General features: G+C 29.9%; 1 pseudogene; it reads right to left on the minus strand.

The window, feature by feature from the left end:
* Positions 1-7986: 7986 nt before the first annotated feature.
* On the minus strand, positions 7987-10185 carry LOC114190111 (protein DETOXIFICATION 49 pseudogene; annotated as a pseudogene).
* Positions 10186-26696: the final 16511 nt, after the last annotated feature.

Here is a 26696-nt window from a genome sequence, read left to right on the forward strand (position 1 = left end):
CGCAAAAGTATAAGTATTTTGCTCTAATAACCCCAATGTTCTTAAACCCTTAAACAAAAATGTGGTATTTCATAAATTAGTTTAATTTGCATTACTGTATACTACTTTTAACCATTAAGAAAAGTTATTGTTGATTGACTTTTAAATTATTCATTATGAACGGATAATTATTTGTTTTCATTATATAATAGTTTATAATTCATTATAAACTCAATGATAAAGAATTGGAGAAAGAGAGGTGGTTACAGTTGTGATAATTTAGTTTTGTGTAAAGTTTATCCGATGGATCATTATTACTTTAACATCTCAATTAGATTCACATCCATAAAACATATTTATCATTTGTTATCATGAAAATGTATTAACTTACACAATTATATAATTTCAATAATTTTTTTTCCATTCTTAACTTCTAAGTTAAATTTACAAACCTAATAAATATTAATAAATACTAATAAATTAATTTTCTCTATTTTTTCTATCCATTTTTAAAATATAATATACTTAAATATATATTAATAAATTAATTTTAAGATTTTCAATCATCAAAATTTCAAACTATACAAATAAAAATTGTTAAACATATAACACATTAAACAAAAACTAAATAGGACATTCATCTATAACTGTAATGAGTTTCCCAAAAATAATCGCAACAATTTGAACAAAACAACCTCAATAATCGGATGAAAAATTGACCCACGAAAAATTCACCACAAAAGATGAAGAAAATCTTTGTTTTGGTCAGTAATGCAACCTCCACCACGCATAGCTTTGTTGCCAAGAAAGAAAATCTACGACACAACAATTTTCTTATACATAGATAAATAAGAAGGAGGTTATCTTGAAATTTAAAAGAGATTTATGTCATATTTGTCATAATCTTATGTAAAAGAACTTTATGTCCGATGAGTATAAACTTTGATATAAAATACCTTTTTTATGTCTCACGAAATTTTTTATTTTTATTTATTAAAATAACATCATATATATATATATATATATATATATATATATATATATATATATATATATATATATATATATATATATATATATATTACTTTTGGATAGAGATAATTAAGTTATGCAAATAATTATTTGCATAGTAATATCATCTAAAAGTATTTTCATTTAATTTATTAGTCATATTACTATACTTGACTTTCTTACCTTATTTAATGGCAATGCTATGACACTATTAATAAATTGATACCCAAGTTACTGACTACTTCTTTTTGTTTTATCGGAATAAAAATAGCCTAAAAATATAAAGAATTACCGACTAATTTATTTTTATTCAAATCAATCATATCAATATAAATCTTTTCATTAATTGTTTTTTTCAATTTTTTAAGTATCTTTCGCTAAATTTAAACAATGCCGTTTTTTTCTAATTTACTTTTTTATATTATTTTTATTTACTCATCCAAACAAAATAAAACACTTAAAGCTAAGTAAAAAAAATGTAATTTAAAATATAACACATATTCTACTTTTCATAGGTGTCCATATATACTACATCAGTATTAATAACTAATAAAACATATATCATTTAAATATTCAGATAATAAAATTTGTAAAATTAAATACTAATCCTAATTTTATAAAAGTATAAAATTTAGCAATAAAAGATGTAGATACGATTTTTTTTTTATTTGAACAAATTATTTCTGATTATGGTCGTGAAGAACATTGGTGACAGGTTGCTCCTTTATTTTACACATAACTGACTGACACTGTGTATGGAACAGTTAACACACCAATCAGTAATCAGCATGTGCTTGCGCACATACCTGCATTCTGCACGTGTGTTGCTTTAATGCAATAATAACTGTGAGGTGTACGGTCTCGTATAAGAAACAAAATCATAATATTATTTCCTAAATACGGGGCATTATGTTTGGGATTCCTTCACATGCACAACGTACCCCTCCATCTTTATATAATTTATCTCCACAAACTATCTCTAATTATTTATTCTTCATTCCATTATATGGCTTTTATAATTATTAATTTTAATCGATACTTAACATATTATAAGATATAGTGAAATATTTTATAATTTCAACCGTACAAATAGTAATGCTTAAAATAATTTTAAAGTTAGAATTTCAAGAGTTGACTATTCAGAGTTAAGTGGTTAAATATTACTAATGAATGTAATATTAACCACATTTCGAAAACGCATAAATTCACCTTTTTTCTTTATCTTAAAGACAAATGTTTACCCCATATTTTTTTACAGAATAGATTCACTTATGCAAAATGGTGAAAGGATAAAGAAATGACCATTTGTATGAGAAACATAATGAAAGCTCAAGATAATAGTAAAGGGATTCTAAGATGAGAGACAGAAATAAAAGAGATGAAGGGACAGTGGTGTTGTGTTGTGTCTAGCTAGCAGGGACACATCCACCATATGACGAGGAACTACAATTTAAACTCTGTTTTTTTCTTTTTTATGTTTGACAATAAGGAAGTTATGTCGAAAAATTGAGAGATGAGAGAGTAATTTGGAGATTATATATAGATACAAATGTTGGCTTTTGATGAGTACCAAGAGGTCGAAGTTGACAATGCAATTGCGGCTATTCGAGGTGTCAAAAAGAAGTCAAAACATCACGTTTTGTTTTCAGCTTTAAAGGGTACCCACAGATCCTCATCTACGTACACATTTGCGTCTTCTACCACTTTTCACTTTATCTCTACCTCCCCAATCTTACATCCAAACAAAATAGTACATGCAAGGGTAATCAATTATGAAATCATAATTTTATTGACTTCTTATGATAATCATTAATTATAAAAGTCAATGTTTAATATGATAATTGATTAATTAATTCATCTTATAGAAACAGTCTGCAATAAAATAGGGGTCAAAGAATTAAAATTTATGGATAATTAACAATCAAGATTGCTCCTAAGTTTGTTCCGGTATTGAATTGATGACATACATAAATTGACATTAGTGCAATAATAAATTGTATTGAAAGTCAACGTTGATTGCTTATTTTCTGTTTCTGGATAATTAGAATTATTATATATTTTCTTTATAAAAAAATAAACTTTGGGCCTACATGGAGCTAATTCATTTATATATTTCTGTTTCTGAAAAAATAGAATTATTATATTTTTGTTTTGATAAAAAAATAAACTTTGGGCCTACATAGAGCTAATTCATTTATATAAGGTTAAATTATATTTTTAATCTCAATTTTCATAAAAAAATATCAATTTATTTTATTTATTTCAATTTAATTTTTATTTTAAAAAAATTTGATACAATCAAGTTTTTTTTTATTAATATTTTACAAATACCATTAAATATGTCAATTCGTACTATTAGAATAATAAACTATTAATCTCGATTTTAAATTAAACGAGAATAAACTTCTGAAATGAACATAAAAAGGAATAATAAATAATTTAATATCAATATATTGGGTCCTTTATATTTTTGTTCGTTTATCTTATGGTACAAGAGAGAGTGAAATGAAGGGAATAGGTGGATAATTTTTATGAGTCGAAATGTGAATTAATTCACTTGGATGTGATAGTAGGATTTGTACAATTGGGTGAGGTTGTACTTTTTTCTTCTTCTTTACACTGTTCTACATTTTATGCATGTTATCCGAAGGGAGTCTTCAAATTGGTACTTGTTATTTACTTTTTCATTTTTTTTAGTTTAATATTTTTCTTTAACTTTTATTTTCAAAATTCGAAAAATAGTAATTACTTTTTGTTATTTATATTGTTGTCTTTCATTCATCTTTAACTAATCTATTTAGCGATGTAAAAATAAAAATTATAAATATTTTTTTAAAATGAATTTTTTATTATATTTCCAAGTTTATGAAAAAAAAATCTCAAACTATAATAAGAATAACAAACAATCTTAAAAAATACATAAAAAAAATAAAAGGAATATTATATTATATTATATTAATTTAATGATATTTTATTTATTGGACCATTGTTAGGATGAATAAATATATTAGAGAAATGAATATAGAAACAAATGAATCTAAAGGTTGGATGTCTTATTTTTGGCAGCTGGAAAACAGCCAAAGCCGTTCTGCCGTTCATGGAAACACTAAAAAATTGCTGTTTCATCAGAATATCTTTCTCTACATATTATATATATATATATATATATATATATATTAGTAGGACGGTAACAAAATAAAAATATAATATGTTATAGCTTTTATATTGTTAAATCTTCAATTTTAAATCTGTCTATTCACAACATGGTACTAAAGGATGTCATAAGTATCCGTCTTTAATTATATCTATGTATATTTATGTGTATATCATGTATGGATAATATGTGTGTTTGGAAGTTTAAAATATTTATGTGTATAATAACTATCATATAATTATATATTTAATGATTTTTAATTACCTCGCAATTATAAGCTCTACGTAGATAGTGATGAAAACTAATCTCTTGCCGTTGTCATTGACTTTGAACTGAATAAAAATTCCTTTGTCACTTCAACGACTCCAGTATGTTTTTCCCCTTACTTGAATATAGGAGTGCATAATTAGATCATCTCCGCAATGGTCAAAAACATTAAAGTACTAAATTTCTTTTGAAAGTAATTAATTGTTGCATTTCTTCAAAGAGTTACAAAAGTTGTATCCATAAAAAATATTTAAAACTTTTAGGTATGATTTTTTTTAATATTATAATTAATATGTTCGAAATATAAATATAAGTTTATAAAATTCTTTATTTATGCATGAGTTAGATTCGTATTTATTAATATTGTGTAACGATCTTTCATTAAAAGTTTTATCCTTGATATCAAAATCTCAAATAACTCTCTCTGAAAAGAATTTTTTTTTTCTTTATTAGGGTTTGGTTCATCCATTTTTTTATTATGAATGGAAGTAGTATTTGACCTTCCATTGTTGGGTTTGTTGTCAGGGTCAAAAATGAAATCTAGAATGTCACAGTACTCCTAATTTCAGTTAGAAGGCTTTTAATTTCAACACAAGCATGCTGAATGACTAAGATTATTTGTATTCATCGCCATAAAACAAATAATCCAAGAGTCAATCTGTAATTTTTCAACCACTTCGAAGCAATCATTGGACCGAATTTCTTTGTCGTTTATATCTGATAAATATATTATATAAGTCTATATTTAATTGACTCTTTTATTTACAGGCACCGCATATTATTTTTGTACCAGTAGTTATAGTATATTAAATTGGAACGAAAATAAGTCAACAAATAAACTATTTCTACGTGTTTCTTAATCTTCCCAAGCAGCAACTGGTTTCTTACACTCTAGTAGACTCTTTTCATTTATATTGTTTGTTATTAATAGTTAAATTTTGTTTTAAATCATAAAGTTAAATCTTATTTCTTACTTAATGCTTTCACTCATAATTTCTATAGCTAATAAAAAAAACACATTAACAATTTTCTGTTTCTGATAAGATTTAGGAAGTTTAAAAAATGAGAAAAATTCCACGTCATTACCTTATCAGTCTCATGTGACTGATAACCTTGTGATTAAAACAGGCTAGTGTTGTCGTTTGATGGCGGACAAAGTCCATAAATATAATATGAAAGAAAATTAATAACTGTTTTTATCGCACATGGTCCAGAACCACCACTTACACCAAACTTTAGCCAATTTACCTTACTAAAGTTTCGTTATTTATATAATTGAGATGCTTTGTAAATACTTGGTGCACAAAAAACTTTACAAAAGGGACAACAAACCAAACCGAACCAAATGATTAGGATCATATAACATGCCAATGTATATCGAAAGCATATATACTTGTCCTTTCGCATGAGCTCCGTAGAAAAGGAATTAGCATAATCGATCATCCACTACTTCAAAATCTTCAGTGTCTTTTCGAGAAAGTAACAGATAAAAGAAAGCAATTGTTAAATTTGATTCCCATATTCCAACACTACATATTATGTAGATGGCTAGATCTCCAACAACAGAAAAGGCCTCTTCATCATAGTTTTTCTGTCTTAGTTTTGCAGCAGATTTAGCTTAATTAATCTTCTATCAGAATCTGTTGCTATATATATCCACAAAGTTTGACATCTCATTTTGTGTACAATCCCTGGTTTTGTGATGCATCTTATTCTATATTTTAATAATATAAAAACAGCAAATCATGTCTATCTTATTCTATACATTAATAATAGTATAACACATGATCACACACATAAGGCACATTAACCATAGATTATAGATAGGAAAGTAAGTCATGAGAGGTCACTTTACCAGCCGGCGTCCGGCAATGGTTACCCAATTTTGTGCTTAGAATACTCTGCTGGTTGCTGACCTAACCATGAGGAAGAGTTGAATTTGAAGTTTTCTAAACATGTTCTACAAAAACAACCTTATCTTTCTCAAATGACTCTGGGAGACTAGTTGGACTTGTTAACTTGGCGACAAAAATTTTCCCCTTGAGCTTTGAAGCACACATTTTCATATTGTACTTCATTTAATGTCATTTTCATGGCGAGCCTTGAACAAATACAAAATTCTTACATCAACTGGTCAAACTCTCTGCCCCAAGACTCTACCTTGTCCGTGATCCCACTTCTGCTATGACCACCATCTTATTTTTCCCAACAAGATTCGGCAGATGAGATATTTCTGGCTGCAATGCCAAATGGCCCAAATCTGAAATCACTCACTGTATATCCCTCATAATTTATTTCACTCCCATCTCTGTTGGGTTAAAAGCAACCAATATGTCCAAATAGTATGTACAAGGAGGATATATATTCTTGTCTTTTTCGTTTTATACAAATATATTATATTAATATTTGTGGTTATTTCTTGTAATAGAAATACTTTCGGTTTTTTAATGAAGAGGTGTCAATTTTCTAATGTCTTCAAAATTCGAAGGTTAATTAATTTCCCTCAAGGAGCTTGTAAAGAATGTGCTTTGGTTTATAACCTTTATTTGAGTAATAAATCTTTGTTTTTGATTATTTTTGTGGTAGTGAACGTGAGGTACCGTATCATGTGAATTCGATGTCTATCATTTCTCTTTTGACGTGCTTTCTATGTGATTCTGTCATCAACCATGTGTTGAGGTGCAAAGTTTTCTCAGCAGTTTCTTACACGTAATAATGCACTAATCTGTATCAGCTTAAAGTTTCGTGGCATTGTGATGGTAGGACCAAAGATTTTTAGTCTGAGTTCTTATTCTTTCACACTTATCACACTCACTTTATACTTTTTCTTATCTCCTCTTTCAAAATTGTAATCACAAATCACATCGACACATTGTCATAGCTCTAATACACAGTCATTTATATAAATGAAAATGGAGTGAAACGTAGAAAGATGAAAGATTCATTTTTCCTTTAGTCTTTTGCAGAAACAAATCAGCAGTTGAATGGGTGACAAACTGAAAAAAGTGAAAAAAAAAAAAAAAGGTTGTACTTTCCATTGGTAAGATAATGTCCTATTTCATATCCTGTGACGTGCAGGGTTACCATAATGAGTGATTCATGCCTTAAAAGTGGCTGCTAGTGTTGAGAATAAATTAAAATAGAGAAACGCGTTTGCACGGTGGCGTAGATTACATGGATATAATTAATATTACTCCTTTCTTAACCTTGGATCTCCGAGTCGGAAATCAAGACTAATTCATCGAAGGAATGAACTTGAGTTTGCTCTTGACGCTACCAAACATATACAGAAAGCTGTGCTTGAGCTTGCGCTTATCAAATTGATAAAACAAGTGGAAAATTCCAAATCAGCTTTAGGGCATTAAGAAATTCCTATTGGGTGAAGCGAAAGACATATTTTAAGTATGGGTTTTGTTGAAATCTTTATTGTTGTACTTTGCTCATTAGAAAACAGAAGAGCATAGAATAGGTTGGTGAAGCAACAAGTATGTGTAGTGTACTTGTAGCTGTCAGTACAGTGCCATTTTTACCCCAAACATAGGAAAGAAGACAAAACATTTAGGAAACACCTCGAGTTAAATAAGCAATATTAGTTGTATATAACGTGCAAGTTAATTAACTGAAACAGCTGCTTGTAAGTGATTTGAATTGACGAATAAAAGAGGTAGCGACGATAATTACGTGAAAAATTTTAACATTATTGTCCCATGTGATCTAAAATTATATAAAAACAAAAAAGTCATCCTCTGTCACTAACCTCTCCTTCCCTATACAGCTAAAGACAAATCGCTTATAGATCTCTTTCTCTCTCCCTGTCTTCTTTGATTTTTCCATTTTGGTTTTTGTTTCTGTCCAAAAAACCGAGATTACTAAAAGTTAAACCCACGATTGTTTATCTTCATCTGATTCCGCTAATGATGATAAAGAATCTTCCTTGATTTCAGCTTTGGGTGGCTTCTCTGCACCAAACTTCTTGCTGTCATCATCATCGACAACAACAACACTGGTTAGTTTGTTGGCTCTTTGAGCTTCAGCATCCCAATCCGTTCGACTCAGAACCACTAACATGGTCACCGCACAAGACCCCTGAGCCGCAAGTAACCCAAGCCACAACCCTTGAAAATCAAACCCAGCAAAGAAACCAAGCCAAACGGCCACAGGCATTCCTACAAGATAGAAACAACCTAAGTTAATGTTAGCACCAACTTTAGGCCTTGCTGTGCCTCTCAGCACCCCGCACCCCGTTGTTTGAGGACAGTTTCCAAGCTCGCAAAGTCCTATAATCGGTAACACCAATGAGGTCAAAGTTATTATTTCCTTGTCTTGGGTGAACATGCTGGCCCATATGTTCCTAACCACAATGGTAAAAACCAAAGCTAAAACCCCCAACACGAAGCTGCAAGAGAGGCCAACTATGGCAGAAAGTCTCGCCTTTGAGGGCTTTTGCGCGCCCAGTTTGTTGCCAACTCTCGTAGACACGCTGAAGCTTATCGACGACGGAAAAATGTAGAGCAAGGAAGTGGTTTGGATCAAAATCCCCATGGAGGCGACGGTTGCTCTGGGATTCACGAGCAACCCGCATAACAAAATCATGATCTCATACCACCACCATTCGAGGCACACGGAAATGCAGCTCGGGATGGCCAGATTGAGAAGCGACTTCCATTGCGTGAAGCACTCCACAGAAAAACCTCCCCATGTTTTCTTATGCGTGCCGGAGAAGACTACGTAGAGAATCAAGGAAACAACTAGGTTGAGGTTGGTCCACACCCCGCTGAGAGCCACGCCTTTGATTCCCAGATTGAGGTGGAAAACGAGGAGGTAGTTGATGGGGACGTGGAGGAGAATTGAGAGAGTGGCGCAAAGGGTGAGAGGCAGAGTAATGGATTGGGTTCGAAGGTAAATTCGTAAAGGGTGAAGAAATGATTGTGTTATGAGGTCGGGGATGGAGTAGAGAAGATAGAATTGTGCTTGTGTGGCTATGTCCTCGTCCTGGCCGCACAAGAGAAGGATACGCTTCATGTAGAGCCAAAGAAGAGAGATAGGAAGAGAAGTGAAGAGGAGGAGGAGAATGGTTCTTTGAAGGCAGAGACCGAGGAGGGTGAACTTTTTGGCACCGTAAGCCTGTCCGCAAATGGGTTCCATTCCGACCGCTAGGCCGGAGAGGATTGAGTATCCGGTGATGTTTGCGAAGCCAACGGCGAGTGAGCCGCCGGCTAAGGCAAGCTCTCCGAGGTGGCCGAGGAAGAGCATGGAGATCATTGAGCGGCAATAGAGTAAGAGACCGGTGAGGATCATGGGGAGAGCAATTTTGGCTATGGAAATGACTTCTTTGAAAACATGGGTTTGCATTGGTGCCGAGTCCTTGTGGATCAAGGGGCTGGTGATCGTCATGCCCGGTTGCTCTGTCTCTTGGAGTTTCATTGAAACTAGATACTCTTGGTTTGAATTGGCTTTGCAGGGGAGGTGGGGAGTTAGATGACACATAGTATCTCCTTTTTGTGTCAAGAGAAGAGTGGTGGTTTAGGGAACACGTGAAGGTTGAATTCGATATATATATATAGAGAGAGGTTTTTGAAGGGTTGGGCAAAGGCTTCTCAGGCAGGTTTTATAGGTGATTTTCGGTGGGAAAGGGAATATATAGCTGTAGATAATTACGTACCTTTTTTTAAGAACGTAACCAGGTATTCTATTTCTATATTATTTACTTGTTTGCTGAAAAAAAGGGAAACTCATAAAAGATACCTCAACGCGCTTTTGGGGAGCGGTGTGAAGAGAGGCCATGCCCACATCAGAAGGTCAAAATCTAAAGATCATACATATGCACCTATTTTTCATTCTTGAAAGATCAAAATCAAATGCTAAAAGACATGGTGTGCATTTTTGTTGTGTTAAGGGCTAGTGTTGTTGTTCCAGACAAAGGTTGTCCTTGGACAGTTTAGTTATGCATCCTTGAGATATAAGAAATCATATCATCGTGCCTATTTTCTTTTTGTTCAACTTTCTTTTGTAAATCAAACAAACATAATTGGAGGGAGAAGGAAACCTTGGCTCAAGGTGGGAAGGTGTACAATTGATTTCCATTATCTTCAGAGGGTCCACATAATTAGAAACAGGAAAGGAAAATTTAATTTCACGTTTTGGGAATGATTTCGCCCTCAATATCTTTGCAAAAACTATTTATAATGTTTATGTAAAGTCTTCTTTAACACTTGTTTTAAATATTGTATACCAGGTTTCCTATTCCCAATTCCAGATAAGATTGCTGAGATTATATGTATATATACACATATAGCACGAAAATTAGAACAAGTGGATGAACCTAGTGGCTTTCCACAAGTAAAAGGAAGGTCTTTCTTCACAACTAATCCTCCGACCATAATCTAAGGAACAATTAATGTATGTATTAGAAAACTTTTGAAAAATTCGATAATGTTTAAAAAAGCAAATTGGATTAGCAAATAAGGTTTTCTAAGAATGACTAGGTGTTTGTTTACGTTAGTTGAAATAGTTGGCCATGATTTCAAGTGTCCCGACGCATGAGGTTGAGAGAGAAAAGCATGCATGCATCATGTTCCAATGCATGGATCAGATGTTATTTTGTATGTAAGAAGCATTCCGTTTTCTATCCCTCGGATTAATTTTACTTTTTTGGCGTTATTAGATAATACAAAAGTATAAATATGTTTACATATATATAGTATACAAAAGTATACTATACAAAATAAAAATCGTTTACATATAAACCAAAACTCCATTAATGCAGATTGGTCTTTAGCAAAGGTGAAAGAAAGCTTGTTCCCAGGTTCGGAGCTGGTTAGTAATATGCCAACCACCTTATCTATGGAAGGAAAAATAATGTCAAATGAGGTTCGTTGGTCCAGTTTTTTATTAATATCTTTACTTCAGTTTCCATGCTTGGTATATCGTTGTCAAAAATAAAAATAATATTTTATCAGAATTCTTTATTTGACTTTTAAAACTATTTTGTAACATCTATTAGAAGTGTTTTTAACTTATTACATGCTTCGCAAGGCAGGTTGTTGTCAGTGGGTATCGAACCCCAAACCTGGCCTTTAACACCCTCTCAACAAGAGAGATGTCACCAGTTGTGCTGCACTTTTTTGTAACACCCCTCTTAATCAATTGAGAGGGTGTTAAAGGTCAGGTCTGGGGTTCGACCCCGACTGGCAACAACCTACCTGGTGGTCCTTGTGTGGTCTGAGGGGTGAGGGGTTGGGGTGTATTGGGCTGCAGACCTAACATGTCCCTCTTGATTAAAAGGGGTGTTACATTATACATATCCCACAACGATAAATAAAATACATACTAACTTAATATATCTTGCAAAGATTTTTATGGATAATTTCACACTTTCAAGTCTATATATCCTAGATATAAGTCTCTCCAAAGTTGAAAGTGGGTGTACTTGAGAAGACATTTTTGACGTTCAAGTAAATAATATACATCAGTATGTAATAAATACAGTAATAATATGACACAATTAATTTAACTTTGAATGGTACTATTATTGTTATTGTGTTTGTAGACATTTACCTAGATGAATATGGTTCACATGATTCATTACTTTAACTTGTTTAGTAGTCTACTTAAGGAGTTTAATTATTACCTTAATTTAATCATGCTTAAGAGTGTTATTATGTCTTGATCGAAATATTGTCCGAATAGATGCAAACCAAAATGATCTAAGATCAAGCCACTCAAGACGTTCTCTATTATGTATAATATATATTTACTAAAAGCCTTGCAACATTCTAATTAGACCAAAGAAGAATTCAACACCTCCTTAAGTCTAAAGAAATTGCAATGTTGTTAAATTGAGAAGAAAAAGAATTCCAATATTAAATTTTGAATTTATTTTTTGATTATTTTTCTTTAAACTCTTTTATCTTTTTTTATTATTTTTAAAAAATGATAATTTTTAAAGTAAGATGTGTTCTATAGTCGTCTCAAATTCATTTTTCCGTGAACTAAATTCTGAGAGAGTTAGAAATAAACACATTATAAATAAAATAAAAGTAAAATTGTTGACAGGGTTACGATCAAAGTTGCCGATGTATTTACTGAGAATATTTATACATTAGTATTGGTTAATTTATATATATATATATATATATATATATATATATATAATTACATTAAAAATATTGACTCATATAAAACTACCCATCAATAATTAAACCAAAAATCAAGAGGCGATTCCAAATTTGTTGGAGGAATTTTTTTTTTTTTTTCATTATTAGACCTTTATGTGCGTAGATTTTTCTAAAATGTGACTTTTAGTTTACATATAAAATTATTTTGGCTTATAAAGAGTTGATATCATTATTTTAATTTTTCACATCTAAAAAATCGACATAAGTATGTAAAGAATCTTGCTTTTTGTATGATAATCTTAATTAGAGCTTAAGACGTACGTCATCGCACTTAAAAAGCTGATTGAATTCTCATATCTAAAGGATAAAGTTTAAAATGTAGTTAATTTATAGAGTTGGAAAAATAATTGAGTTTTTTTATTTCCTTTCTTTCAACCACATGTGTGAGCCATAAAATCTTATCCTTAGTGTTAAACGTTGAAAGGGGATAAAAATGAAAAGACATATCCAAGGGTTTCCTAGGAAGATGATAAACTTAACGAAAGTTTTGCCCATTATTACAAAGTTGTTGTTCACACATTTCTAATCCTCGAGAAAATCAAAGATAGAATGATATAAAAATATTAGTTGGGATCTTATATGTCACAAATTCATTGGTCGAACTAAGGGATGTTATCCAAGATTTTCACTTCTCAAAATTTCAATATTGTTATTAATAATGTTTTTATTTAATTAAGTTTTAAACTTTTTTTAAAATTTATATTTTTTTAATTAAGTTATTGTTAATCACTATTATTATTATTGAGTATTATAAATCTTATATTTAAATTTTGTTGTTTGAGAGACTAAATATTATTTTATTTTGTCATCTTATTATAATTATCATAATGGAAGGAGTATGTTACAAATCTAACACGTGAGATAAAAAAATTAAAATATATAAGTGAATAAATTAGAATATATAAATAAATATAAATATCACCTTACAATTTAATTTTATAAGATAAATTTAAATTTGAAATTCCCTTCTTAACCCTTTATATATTAAAACATTTAAAAAATACAATTTATTGATTAATATATAACTTTTGTATCATCATTATCTAGACATCCATACAATTATTATTGTCCACACTTTTGATATAGGTGATGGCAAAAATCTTAAATTAACTATTAAATTTTATATTTTTTTAATATGTAAAAATAAGTAAGTAAAATAACGAATAGAATAAAAAAATGAACTAAAGAGTTAAACCATGAAAATACATTTAAAAATATGAAATATTTAAATATCTAATAGTCTAAACAAATTTATTACACACTTCATAAAAAATAATCAAATTTACAGTAAATTTAAAACTTAATTAAAAAATTTGTTTTTACATCATTGAATTTTCTGGAGTGTAGATCTTAAAATTACATTGATTCGGTCATCATAATTAAAGGCATTTTTGTTGCCACTTTTTTGTCTCTTAGTTTCATTAGAAAAAGCCATTCCCATTTCGTTCTGAAAGGTTTGCGAGTCTGACTCAGATGTGATGTTAGGTCATCACTTCAGCAAATGTTGCGTTTGTTAGGTAAATACCATATTAAAAATTATAGATGATGGAACTATTGTAACATATGCTTCTGAAGTAGATAACGTGAGAACTTTATGGTAATTATAGAAAATAGTAGTATTAATTAGAGATTGTGAGATTATATTTACACAGTTAAGATTAAAATCTAAATATTATGGTTAATTATTGTTTATAACTAGTTATGAGTACTTGATTAACTTTGTACTACCTTTCATCGAACTTCTATTAATAAAAACTTCAATTAGTATAGAATTATGTTTTGTGTAATACCCGGTTTTATGTTCAAAATCCAATATTTAAAAATATAAGAATTAAAATTTAAGATACGTTTGATATGGGTATTTTAAAATTTTAATCACTTGTTTTTATTTATAAAACTCTATCATATCTCCAAGAAAAATTTTCTTAAATTTTGTCTAACTTTCTTAGGAGTTATGGTATCATTTTACATCATTCTCTAATAAAAGTCAAATTTAACAGATGATAGAGATTGAATCAATGTGAACCCATTAAATTATATTTTTGAGTTAGTTATTTTCTTGGAATCTGTAGAGTTTAACTCTACACTGATATGTTTTTATTGCGAATTAAAATATATAATAATGAGTTATGACAGAAGTTAATAAGTTTGATTAAATGCAATTATACTTTATTTTAGTTGTAGTAGGATTTTGGAGTTGAATTTAAATAAGATTGTTTTTGCTTTTAAAAATGTTGTTACTTTAATCCTGAAGAACGGATAATTTAATTGGATGGGATGTTATATTGAAGGTTTTAATTGAAAAAGCTTCATTGAACTATATTTTGAATGATTTAAAAAGTTGTTGATTTTTTGGTTTAAACTTGTTAATAGTAATTGGAGTTGGTGAGAAATGGCTCTGTTCAATGTTGGGCAAGTTTTATATTTGTAGCATCTTTTGGATTTTTGTCTGATTTTGACTTATATTCAAACAAAAAATTTGAATAAAAAAGAACTCTCATTTGAAATATTTTATTGAAGTGAAAGTTTGGTCTCTGAAACAAAAACCTAAATAATGCAAGATTCTCTTTTGATAGTGACTTTCTCAAGCAAATTCTTTTTACATGAATTTTAATTTTAATTAAAGGAAATTTCAGTTATGAATTATTTATATCATTAAAGTTTACATTTATTTTAGCATTGATAATACTAGTATATAGACATTCGGCTTAGATTTTGATTTTAGATTGACTTAAATTCACTCTATGTATAATCAATTTAGGTTGATTTTTGGCTTGGATCGACTTAACTTGTTCTTCTATTCAGACTGATACACCTCATCCTTCGATATGAGTTAGACCTAACATGAACGACCTATTTGACTATTTGTGACCTTTTGGGTCATGTAGACATTTTTTATCTTGACCTATATTAAAAAGTAAATTTTAAGTCTAATACAACTTCATAAAATCAATGTATAAGGTGTGATTTGCATATTATATATTGTAAACTCATCTTATCTATTCCAACACACTTCCTCACAAGGTATATATATATTGAATGTGAAACTAAACATTAATAGTGTTTCATAGTAACTCGATAATAAGTGACATGATAGGTCAAATAAATAACAAATATTTTGACAATAACGAAATAATAGTTGCAATAATAATAACAATTTTTTTAAAATACACTTTGAATGACTTTAATATCATCTTAATAAATATACTTTTAAGTGTGATATATGAGATTTCTACCGACCCATGTGAAACATAGCCAAATTTCAACCCATGTAAACAAGAGTCAAATTCCATGAAGTGAACAAAATTCCAAGTCTATGTGACGAGTGGTGGTGAGTGGCGGAAACTCACCCGATAGAAGTTGATTCCAAAAAATTGAATAAATTCCCAACTGTGAATAGTAGAATCCACCATGAATTCATGCATTAGAGAGATGACAATTTCAATCATATATTTGATTATTATTTTTACAAAAAATTAATGAGAAAAGAGATAAAAAGTTCAGAAGAAAAAATACAAAACAAATTCCAACTGAATCTGTTATATTATTTCACCATGTGAATTTGACTCTCTCTAGTAAACCTGTATATTTTGGTAAATAATATTGATAATGTTTATTTGAAAAGAAATAAATAAATGGATTTATTGAAGAAGAAAAAATTGTATTTTTGCATGGAAATATGTGGTACTTATTTTCTTTATTTCCTCCCATTCCATTGACGATATACGATGATGGACGTAAAATAAGGAGGGGGGAGCGGTTTCATGTGGCTCTTCCTTTTCGTATGCAAATACAAAACAGTGAAAAACAAAAGGAGGTGGTAGGGCTTATCCCAAATCTAGTGCAATCCATATTTTAGAATTGCATTTTTTCTCTTTCGGTAAAAGAAACAGCGACAATCACGCATAGTCGTCAACGAATTTTCAGTTACACTTTCTTTTGGGAAACCATGTTGCCAACACGTACGTGTCATAGACCCCCACTCTACACAATCCTCATCAACCAAGATCACTTTCTGCAACCACGGGAATCACAATCTAGAAGCTCTTAATTCTAAATTATTTTGAAAACCAAAAGCAAAAAAGAATCTAAAAAACTAACGTTAAACTTTCATATTTCCGCAAAGTATGGTAGAAGTGGCAGGGTCCAAATATGCGATGAAGTGGGTATCTACCATGGTGGCGTTGCTCAATACAAATCATTGCACACTTGAAATGAAAATCACTTTCATTTGTTTATTTATTTATTTTTCATTTCGCCAACTCTCTTTCCATGCAAATAATTGTTTTTGGAGAATGTCACCTTACAATGTCTTGTCAAAAATACTTTTCTTTTCTTAAAATTTAATCCACAAATATCATTCATGCATATTTTTTATAAAATATATTTTAATTATTGATAAACTTATATACATATTTTCTAAAATGTTTGTTATAAATACATTTTAATCATTTATGGGACTCAATATTTTCGGAATTCATAGTGTAAAACTAATTAAGGATCTTTAAAATTTATGATTCTCACACGATAAAACATAATAAAGCATTAATCTTGATCCAGTGAATATGCGTTCTTCAATATATTAATTGTTAAGATTTTAGCTACCAAATGAATCAATATCTAAATTGGTCACTATTAGATATAAATTTTTTTAATAGCCAAAATCTAATGTAATGACCAATTTATATATTAATTTAGAAACTATTTTAGTTATCAATAATGCTATAGTTTATAAATTGGTATATAAATTGATCACTGATTGTTAACTATTTTTTATCATTAAAATTATTCATTTATCTAAAAATTTTCTTAGATATCACAAACTTAAAAGAAGTGAAATTAATCTGATAGACATGCAAGAATGTAACTAGTATCTTTTTCACCTTAATAATTGACTTTTCACTCATCATTTCAAACTTTAAAAAGTAAACATATAGTTAGAACTTTCCCTACTTTGTTTCTGTTAACCTTTACCATTTTATGTGGTTTATTTTTCATGAGTAATCATGATTAAGCTGTATTCTCCTCATTGTTGATTTGATGGTCAATAAGATAAAATAGAATAATTATTCTGTTATGCAGTAATTAGTGGTTTGAAACACTGACATATATAATCTTTCATCAGGTTATGCAGTTATTGTGTTCATTTCTTATCCTAAGCTGAATTACAAGAACGGGCAGAGTTTCTTAGGGCTATATGCCACCACGATTTTTTTCTACTTACACACATAAATTTCTAAAGTTTTTTCTTTTGTAAACATAATATCAAAATATTCATATTTTTCTTTTATCAAATCTATCATTTATTGGAAGTAATAAAATAAAACTTCAAAATAAATCATGTTAGATATTACTATATACTCCAAGAAAACATAATAAAATAAGACATTCAATCCTCTCTTTGTACTTCTATCATTATTATTGTTATTTTTACTCCCGTATGCATTTTCTTTTCATTTTTTCCTACTGATAACCACAACTATTATATATAATTGTAAAAAAAAAAATTTATAAAAAAGTTAAACAGTTTATAATAAAAAATTGTCAAGTAAAAGTTGTTTTCAAATTTTTTATATTATTATAATATTTATAACTTTGACTTTTTCTTGTATTTATAAATGTATTTTATTGCTAAAATTGAAATATAAATGCGTTAGGATATTTAACAAATATAAATATATTATAAATAAAATACAATCAATAAATAGTTTTAACTAAACAATTTATGTATATTTCTCATTTCTTAATTGGTTTTAAATATATAATATTATATTTAAATAAGATTTCTTGATCTTCAACTATTATATAATTAATGACTTGTTCATATTTTCCTTTGCGATTTTCTTTCTTTTCTGTAAAGAAAAAAAATGTAAAAAGGAAGATATTGCCTAGGGTTAGACCAACACTGAGTAATGGTTATTTATTCCATCGGAAAAATAAAATTCCTTTTCCTCTCAAATACATGTTTAAAATATACTCAAATAAAATAACAATCTGAATAAAATTAAATTCGAAAAATAATTAAAAATAAAGTCAATCTCTTAAAAATATAATTTGACGTAAATTTGGAGCATAAATTTTATAAAAATTAATCTTTATAAATCCGTTTTAATCTCACAAGTCTCTAAATAAGAATACACAAATCAGTAAAAATAACTCTAACCCAGTTCTTAAATTATTGAAATTTGCCTTGTGAACTTCACTTTGATCAATTGATCGTTGAAAAAACATAGAAAAAAAATGAAATTATTGAATTTTTCCTATGCAACAACTTCCTCTGATCAATTGATCCTTAAGAAAATGTTACAAAAAATGCTAACAATCAATATAATAATATTATTGTCAAAAACTATAATGAAATACTAAAGAATAAAATTTAGAGTTGATTTAGAGGATAATATGTGTGTTTATTTTTATATTAACAATTCACAGATTCCATAGATACGAATAATATCGTATTCATTTTCATTATTTAACAACCAGACAATAAAAATACTGATGTGCGTTGTATGACTAACATTAAATATGTTTATTTTATATAATTACAAAAGTTTTCCATAAACATCCATCTAATGGTCTCTCTTTTCCACAAGTTATTATTATTATTATTTGATCATAATCTTCCGTGCATTGGTCAGAAAAAAAAAATCATGGGTAAAAGCCGAAAACAATGGACCGTGAAGATTCATCGTGGGCCAAAGTTGACTGATCCAGATTCGTTACTACCACCATACTATGTAATTTGGAGCCCACCCAAATCCTAACCGAAAACGCCGAAATACCACAAAATAATATTTTTTTCTTATTATATGATATATCAATGTATATCGAAACTAAGCACTTTCATTATTTTTTTTTAAAGGTATAAATATAAGCTTCATGGTTAAAGAGTTTGATCTACACTTATAAAAATCGTATTTAAAATTTTCGAACGACTTCTAAAATAATTAATGTAAAGTTAACCATGATTCTTTATCAGATAATCATGTCAATTTGTTAGATTAGCATGAGTTTTTCACGTGTTCTTGACTTCTCACGATAATGATATCTCCATTTTGGTCTTGATGGGATTCATATATAACACGTCAGTTTTAAAGTTAATATTTACATCAACTTTCTGTGACAAATTTGAATACGATAAAGAAAGCAACTTTATTGCGATTCTAGTTCACATAACAACGAATCAGTTGTTAAAATAGCAGTCAACACCATAAGTTTCATACTCATACCTAAAAGTAATTTTCACATTTTCACATTGTTGAAAATAAATAATATTCTACTCCTTTAGTTTAATGTATCATGCACTATTTCAAAGATAAGTAAATAACTAATGTTCGATGATATCACATGTGAAATAAGTTAAATAACTTCATTAATATCACATGTGAAATAAGTTAAATAACTTCATTACAAGTTAATCGACCTATCAAAGAAAAAAGTATATCCCATTAAAATCAACTCAAGTAAGACATGTAACGCTTCAATTACTAAAATATTAACATAATTATATGTTAAATGTTAATATCAATCTTCTTTATAAAGTACCCGTCACAAAAGTCTACAGTCTTAACCTACTTGGGAAAAAAAAGTAATCGCTAAAAGTTTTCTATTAAAAAAATATTATAAATATCACTTTATCATGTTCACACCTAGTGGTACTCAACCCTCTACCTTTATTATTTACATATTCTCTAGAATAATTGGAAGTTTTCACAAACTTTCATTCTACCATCATGGAAAATCATCATTAGCAATCTAGTGGTAACATTTTTTCCTTGGTACTCTTATGACAGACATAATTGTTATTAGGGTAAAATGTGTCATGCAAAACTTTAAATATATTATATATGTTGGTTGGAAAGATTCATGTGTTTTAAATTAATTATAATTATTTGTTATTTACTATGTATATAGAAACTTAAACATACAACTTTTATAATTAAAAGTAATTTTACTTAAATGTATAATTTAGAATTAAAAATAATCATAGATTAATTTACATATTAATTTATTAGTAACAAAAATCTTGATAATATTACCATTACTTTACCTTGTGTTTGGATGGAGCATTTCAACAATGCTTAGAAATTGAAATGCTTTGTATTTGAATTGCTTGTAATTAAATTCCATTCATTTTTTAAATAACTTATTTGGATAAGGAAATTAAAATACTTGACATTTCAATTTCTTGTTTGAAAAAAAAATTGAATTTATTGTGAGATAAAATTTAATTTTAACAATATTTATTTTACGCTTAATTATGTTTTTAGTTCATGATAAATTTGGAAACATGCTCGACAACCCAGATGGGTCAGGCATACCCAACTACGCAACCGGATTGGTTAGACCCGATGACCCACCTGAGCTGGACCGACTGGGAAGCCCAGACAGGCTGGATGGCCCGATGATCTAGAGGCCTGACGGCCCATATTGCACGATTGTGTCGTCAAGTTCGTCAATATGGCCCGGTCCAACCCGTCTAGGTCATTGGCCCAATACTCCAAACGGGTTCGACGACCCGAACAGGCTTGACAATTAAGACGGGCCCGACGACCTGGACGAGCCCGAGACATGGACGGGCCCGACAAGCTGGACGAGCCCGATAATCCGGACGGAGCCAAATACCAGGACGGGTTTGACGACCCGGACGAGCCCGTACACCCAGACGGGCCCGAAGACCTGGACGGGTCCGACTGCTAGGATGGGCTCGAGGACCCAGACGGGCTCGACAACTCGAATGGGCCCAACGACTTGGACACATCTGACGACCCGGAAAGGCTCGACGACCTAGACGGGCCCGACGACCTGGACGGGCCCGACAATCCGGACAGGGTCGAATACTCGGACGGGTTTGACGACCCGAACGAGCCCGTACACCCAGACGGGCCCGAAGACCTGGACGGGTTCGACGGCTAGGATGGGCTCGAGGACCCGGACGGGCCCGACAACTCGGTTGGGCCCAACGACTTGGACACATCTGACGACCCGGACAGGCCCAACGACCTAGACGGACCTGACAACTCGTACGGGCCCATTCAAAACATCAGGTTCGTCCGGGTCATCGGGACTGTCCGGATAGTCTGGCCCGTACGAGTCGTCAGGACCGTTCGGGTCATCGGGCTTGTCCGAGTCATCGTTCTCGTCCGGGTCGTCGGGCCCGTCCGAGTCGTTGGGGTCGTCCGGGTTTTCTGGCCCGTTTAGGTCAGACTTGTTTGAGTCATCCGGCCCGTCTGGATCGTCGGGCCAGTTTGGGTCGTCAGACCTGTCTAGGTCATCAGGCCCATTTGGGTCGTCGGACCCGTCCGGTTCGTTGGGCCCGTCTGGGTTGTCGGGCATGTCCGGGTCGTTGGGCCCGTCCGGGTCGTCGGGCCTGTCCGGGTCGTCGGGCCCGTTCGAGTCGTCGGGTACGTCCGAGTTGTCATGCCCGTTTGGATCGTCTAGAATGTGAGGTTGAGTGAGAAGAATTTCAAATTTCACCTATTTTGAGGGTATTTGAATTTCTACTAATTTAGCTCATTGAAATCCTTCAAAAAAATGCTTGCATTTGAAATGCTTTTTAATTTCTCTATCCAAATAAAGCATTTCATTACAAAAAAATTTAAATTCTTCAAAAAAATGAATTGCTTCATTAAAATACTCTATCCAAACACACTCTTAAGGTTTTGGGTTAAGAGTGGTGTCAATCCTTATGTGTGAGTTAAATTCATATCTCATTGGTGTTGTGTCTCACAGTGATCCTTGCAAGATCCAACATTTATCAATAAATTAATTATAGATTTTATTTACAATGAAGACTATTTTAGATATGTATAATTTTTAATTTATAAAATATATCTAAATTAATAAATATAATAACTAATTATTTTAATTTTTAAAATTAGTTATTATTTAATAATTTTTAGTTGTGTATTAATAAAAATTTAAAGTCATGTGTAAATTTTGAAGAAATCTAAATAAAAGTATTTAAATTTTGAAAGAAGTAAAAGTAATATGATTTTTTAAAGATATTTTTTGTTAATTTTATCCTAATAGAGTCCATATAAAATATAGAAGTTATGAATATAATAAGTATCATGTTATGAATGAATTCACATATAAGAAACCCAACATTATTCTTTATTACAAAATCTTAAAACAATTTTTTTTTAGTTTTTTTTTTATATATTACCCATTTCATGTAACACCTAATTAATTAGATTTAACTTCTCAACTACATAAGATATAAAACATATATATCCTTTTATATATTAATATATATATATAATTAAAATCCAATTTAAATCACCACAAGAAAATTTTTGAATAATTAGTATGTATAGTGACTAATTTATAAATTAAAATTTATTAGCAACTAAAATAATTTCAAAAATTTATAATTGGTCTCTAAATTGGTAACTAAGAAAGTTTCTATTATTAATTGGTAGCTAATATTTTTAGTTATCAAGATTTTTGCTTCAAAAATAAAAATATCTCTAATTAAGAAATTGATTTCTAAATTAGGCTTTAAACATATTTTTATCATTAAAATTAATCATTATTTAAGAGTTTTCTTATAGTAGATAAGCATTCAAATTTTTAATACATATGATCATTCAATTAAAACAAATACTTTGCGAGATAATAAACACAATCTAAACTCAATTTTCAGAATAACAAATATTCTAACGGAGTACACTTCACTCATGCACCTGTCATACTAATCTCTACAATGGATTCGAGCGTTATAACATTAACTCCACTTGGCTCACATGTACAATAGAGTTAATCTTATATATCCTAGTTATAATGATTATATTTCAAATTAATATGTTTCTATAAAGATTTCCTTCTATTCTTATCACCTAAACTTCGTTCTCTATATGAATTATGAATATATGAGGTTGGTATAATGACTTATACTCAAGACTCAAACTTAATACTTACACTATACTTACAATTGAAACAATTTTCCTTAGAATCACTTTGATTAATATCACAAGATAATATTCATATTTTTTATCTTAACACTTAAAAATATTACCAATATACTTATGAAAAGAAAATAAACAAGCATCAATTTTTTGCTGCATAAAAAGTAAAGGACAACAATTTGAAAGATGAGAAATAGGAAAACATTAGAAGATAATAAGAAGATGATGATTTGAAAGACGAGAAATAAGAAACATTACAAAAGTGTTGGATCGTTAATTCTTTCAGGTTTATAATGGATCTGTTAAAAAAGTATTGCAAAAGACTTGTTTAAGAAAAACAACTTATTAAAACCTAATATTGAGGGAAGTAATTATTGTGAGTTAAACTGACTCCAAAAAGGAGAATCTGGTGCAAATGCAGGTGGATACTGGTGGTTAGGAGACACAAGGGACGGTGCAACCACAAGCCGACACGTGTCCTGTTATACCGCACTTTCATCTGGCGGCTCTGTCATATCCAACCGTGGGACCAACCTGTCAATGTTACTACTCTTTACTTTTCTGTGACAGCTTTTTATATGTCTTTTCATTGCTTACATCTCACATTCAAAAACAATGGTACATTGAATTGGTCGCATTTTTACTCCATAATTTTGTAGTTTAAATCTTATACTGAATCACAAAGATTGTCTATGATCTGACTTTTCTTTTTAAGAAAAAAAAAATGTTGACCTTAAATTTGTATTTTATTGAGTAGAGGTAATTCTCATTAAATTGGTGAGAAAGTGTCCATAAATAGGGTGTAAACCCTTACGCATGTGTTGTCTATTTAGTTGCTATATGTCTGTACCATCCATGTGTTGTTGGTTTTGAATTCTCCTCCACCGCCTCTCAGCTGCTGCTAAAACAAATATTAATGGCCAGACATATATACTTTTGTGCAATATATATACATATAAGTTATACTTTATATATACTTTATTGTAGTATTCATAGATTATTTTTGGGAAGTAATGTCGGATAATATACTGATCTTTTCGACCTTAAAATCGAAAACTTTTTAGTTAACGGTCGGATAACACAGCAACATTATGTAATCTAAGACTAACAATGATACTTAACAAATAAAGACAATTATGATAATATAATTAGCGCGTTAATTATACGATCACAAAGTAATGTTTTTAATAACGATAAAGGAATAAATGAGTTTGCATGTCAAGCCAAGCCTAATAGTCTAATTATGTAAAAGCCCATGAAAGATTAGATAAATAAGCTAATAATCTCAATGCTTGGCTTTGGAAATATATATAATTTCCTCTAAGATCATAAACTCACACTCTCTCAAGACCATCAAATACTATCCCGATTCTCCAAAAATAGAATACATTAAACACTCAAAAATTAAGATATAGCAAACCCTCTTAAGATTACCGAATACTACTTGAATTATAAAGATCAAAACTAGAAAAAGAAGATGATACTTTGACAAAGTTTGACAAACTACTTATTTAAGTAAAAAAGTACTACTTTATTATTTCATTTTAATTAAAAAATAAAAAATTAATCTATTTTAATTTTGTTTATAGAAAATTTGTTAAGTTTGTCAAAAAAAAATGTCAAAAACTCATTTTTTACTAAAAATCAAGAGTATAAAATAGTTCTGAGACCACCTGAGCTGATGATAAAGTAGACGAGCTTTCATGTGAAAGATCACGTAGATGAAAGATGATAAGGTTAAAATTGTAAAACACTTTTTATATTTGTAAATCTTCACTTATGAAATCACTTGAGTTGAGATGTACTCGACCTAAATATACTCGACTAAAACGACATCATATTGGTCAAATTATTAATAGTGGAAGAATGTGAGACAATGGCTAAAGCACATTATAGTATTAGTCACTTGCATCGGGTTTAATCATGTAAAAGCCCATAAACATGATGTAATTTAACTATTTTATATTGTTTAATAATATATGACGCACTTGGTTGACTTGAGCTCAAAGTATCTTCAGTAAATATATTTCATTTGATTTTGGAGAGGCGAGTCAATTTTCTTAAAATATAATAAAATTTAAAAAAAAAGTATTTTTATTCATACACTAATATATATATATATATATATATATATATATATATATATATATATATATATATATATATATATAAACTATACGTAACAAAAATATTTAAAATATTGGAGTATTAAACAAAATTTAAGTTGTTTGTTTTTGGCATCTGTGGGTAGTAACTCTCTTCTTTTAAGCGTTTAAGTGAAAATTTATTTTGCTAAGAGAAATTTGGTAACCTAATTGGTTTTTGTTGAGCAAAAATATCACTAGATACTACTTATTAATATTGCCTACGATCCATTAGGCATATTTAAATTGCTAAGCGATTAATGCAGAAATTATGCTAGCAAAACTCAACATTATTAGTAAAAACTTGATCTTTTTCTTTCCGTTTCAAAACAGTACTAGGCTTTATTTTTAATTGAATAAAAAACAAGTTTTCTCCTAATTCAAAAAACTTTATTCTCAATATTACTCAAAATATATTTGTTTTAAATCAATTGGATTCAAACATTCAACTTGTTAAATAACAACACATGCAACTTCTTAACAGAGTGATTGCTTATTTATGTCGTTTCTAAACCATAATCTCCTGTTAAATTTGTATAAGTTCACTGGTTGTCACAATCTTCACACCAATAAATTGACAAGTCCGATTTTAAACACAATAGACTTCTCTTCGAAAATAAACAGAGACACCCAAAATAAAGAACTACCTCAATGGTTCTATGATCTACTTTGCAATTCTTATCTTACAGCGCGTTGGGATGCAAAACCGCGACATCGTTAAAGTTTGATGCTCTAATTGGGTAGAAGCACTGTATTTGTTAGTCCAAACTAGTACAGGACTTTATTCATCTCCTAAATATACAAAAGAATAAAAACTTAGTTACTCAATAATATGGACTTAAAATTGTAAGACATACCGACTCAGTTAAATACTTTCCTAAATATGTCATGGTCCCACTTAGTTATTAAAAAGATTCAGCCAAACATACCCCTGCCCCAAAACAAAATACCAGTTCTACATGTTTCTAGTCGCATCCACCATTAACTGGATTTCAGGGTGATAGCGAAGTTCGACCACCCTCAGCTGATTCAACTGAAAGAATAATACCAGGAA

Source organism: Vigna unguiculata, chromosome 7 (assembly GCF_037176805.1).
Source record: "Vigna unguiculata cultivar grain cowpea cultivar isolate G323 ecotype 2 chromosome 7, ASM3717680v1, whole genome shotgun sequence".
Classification (NCBI taxonomy): domain Eukaryota; kingdom Viridiplantae; phylum Streptophyta; class Magnoliopsida; order Fabales; family Fabaceae; genus Vigna; species Vigna unguiculata.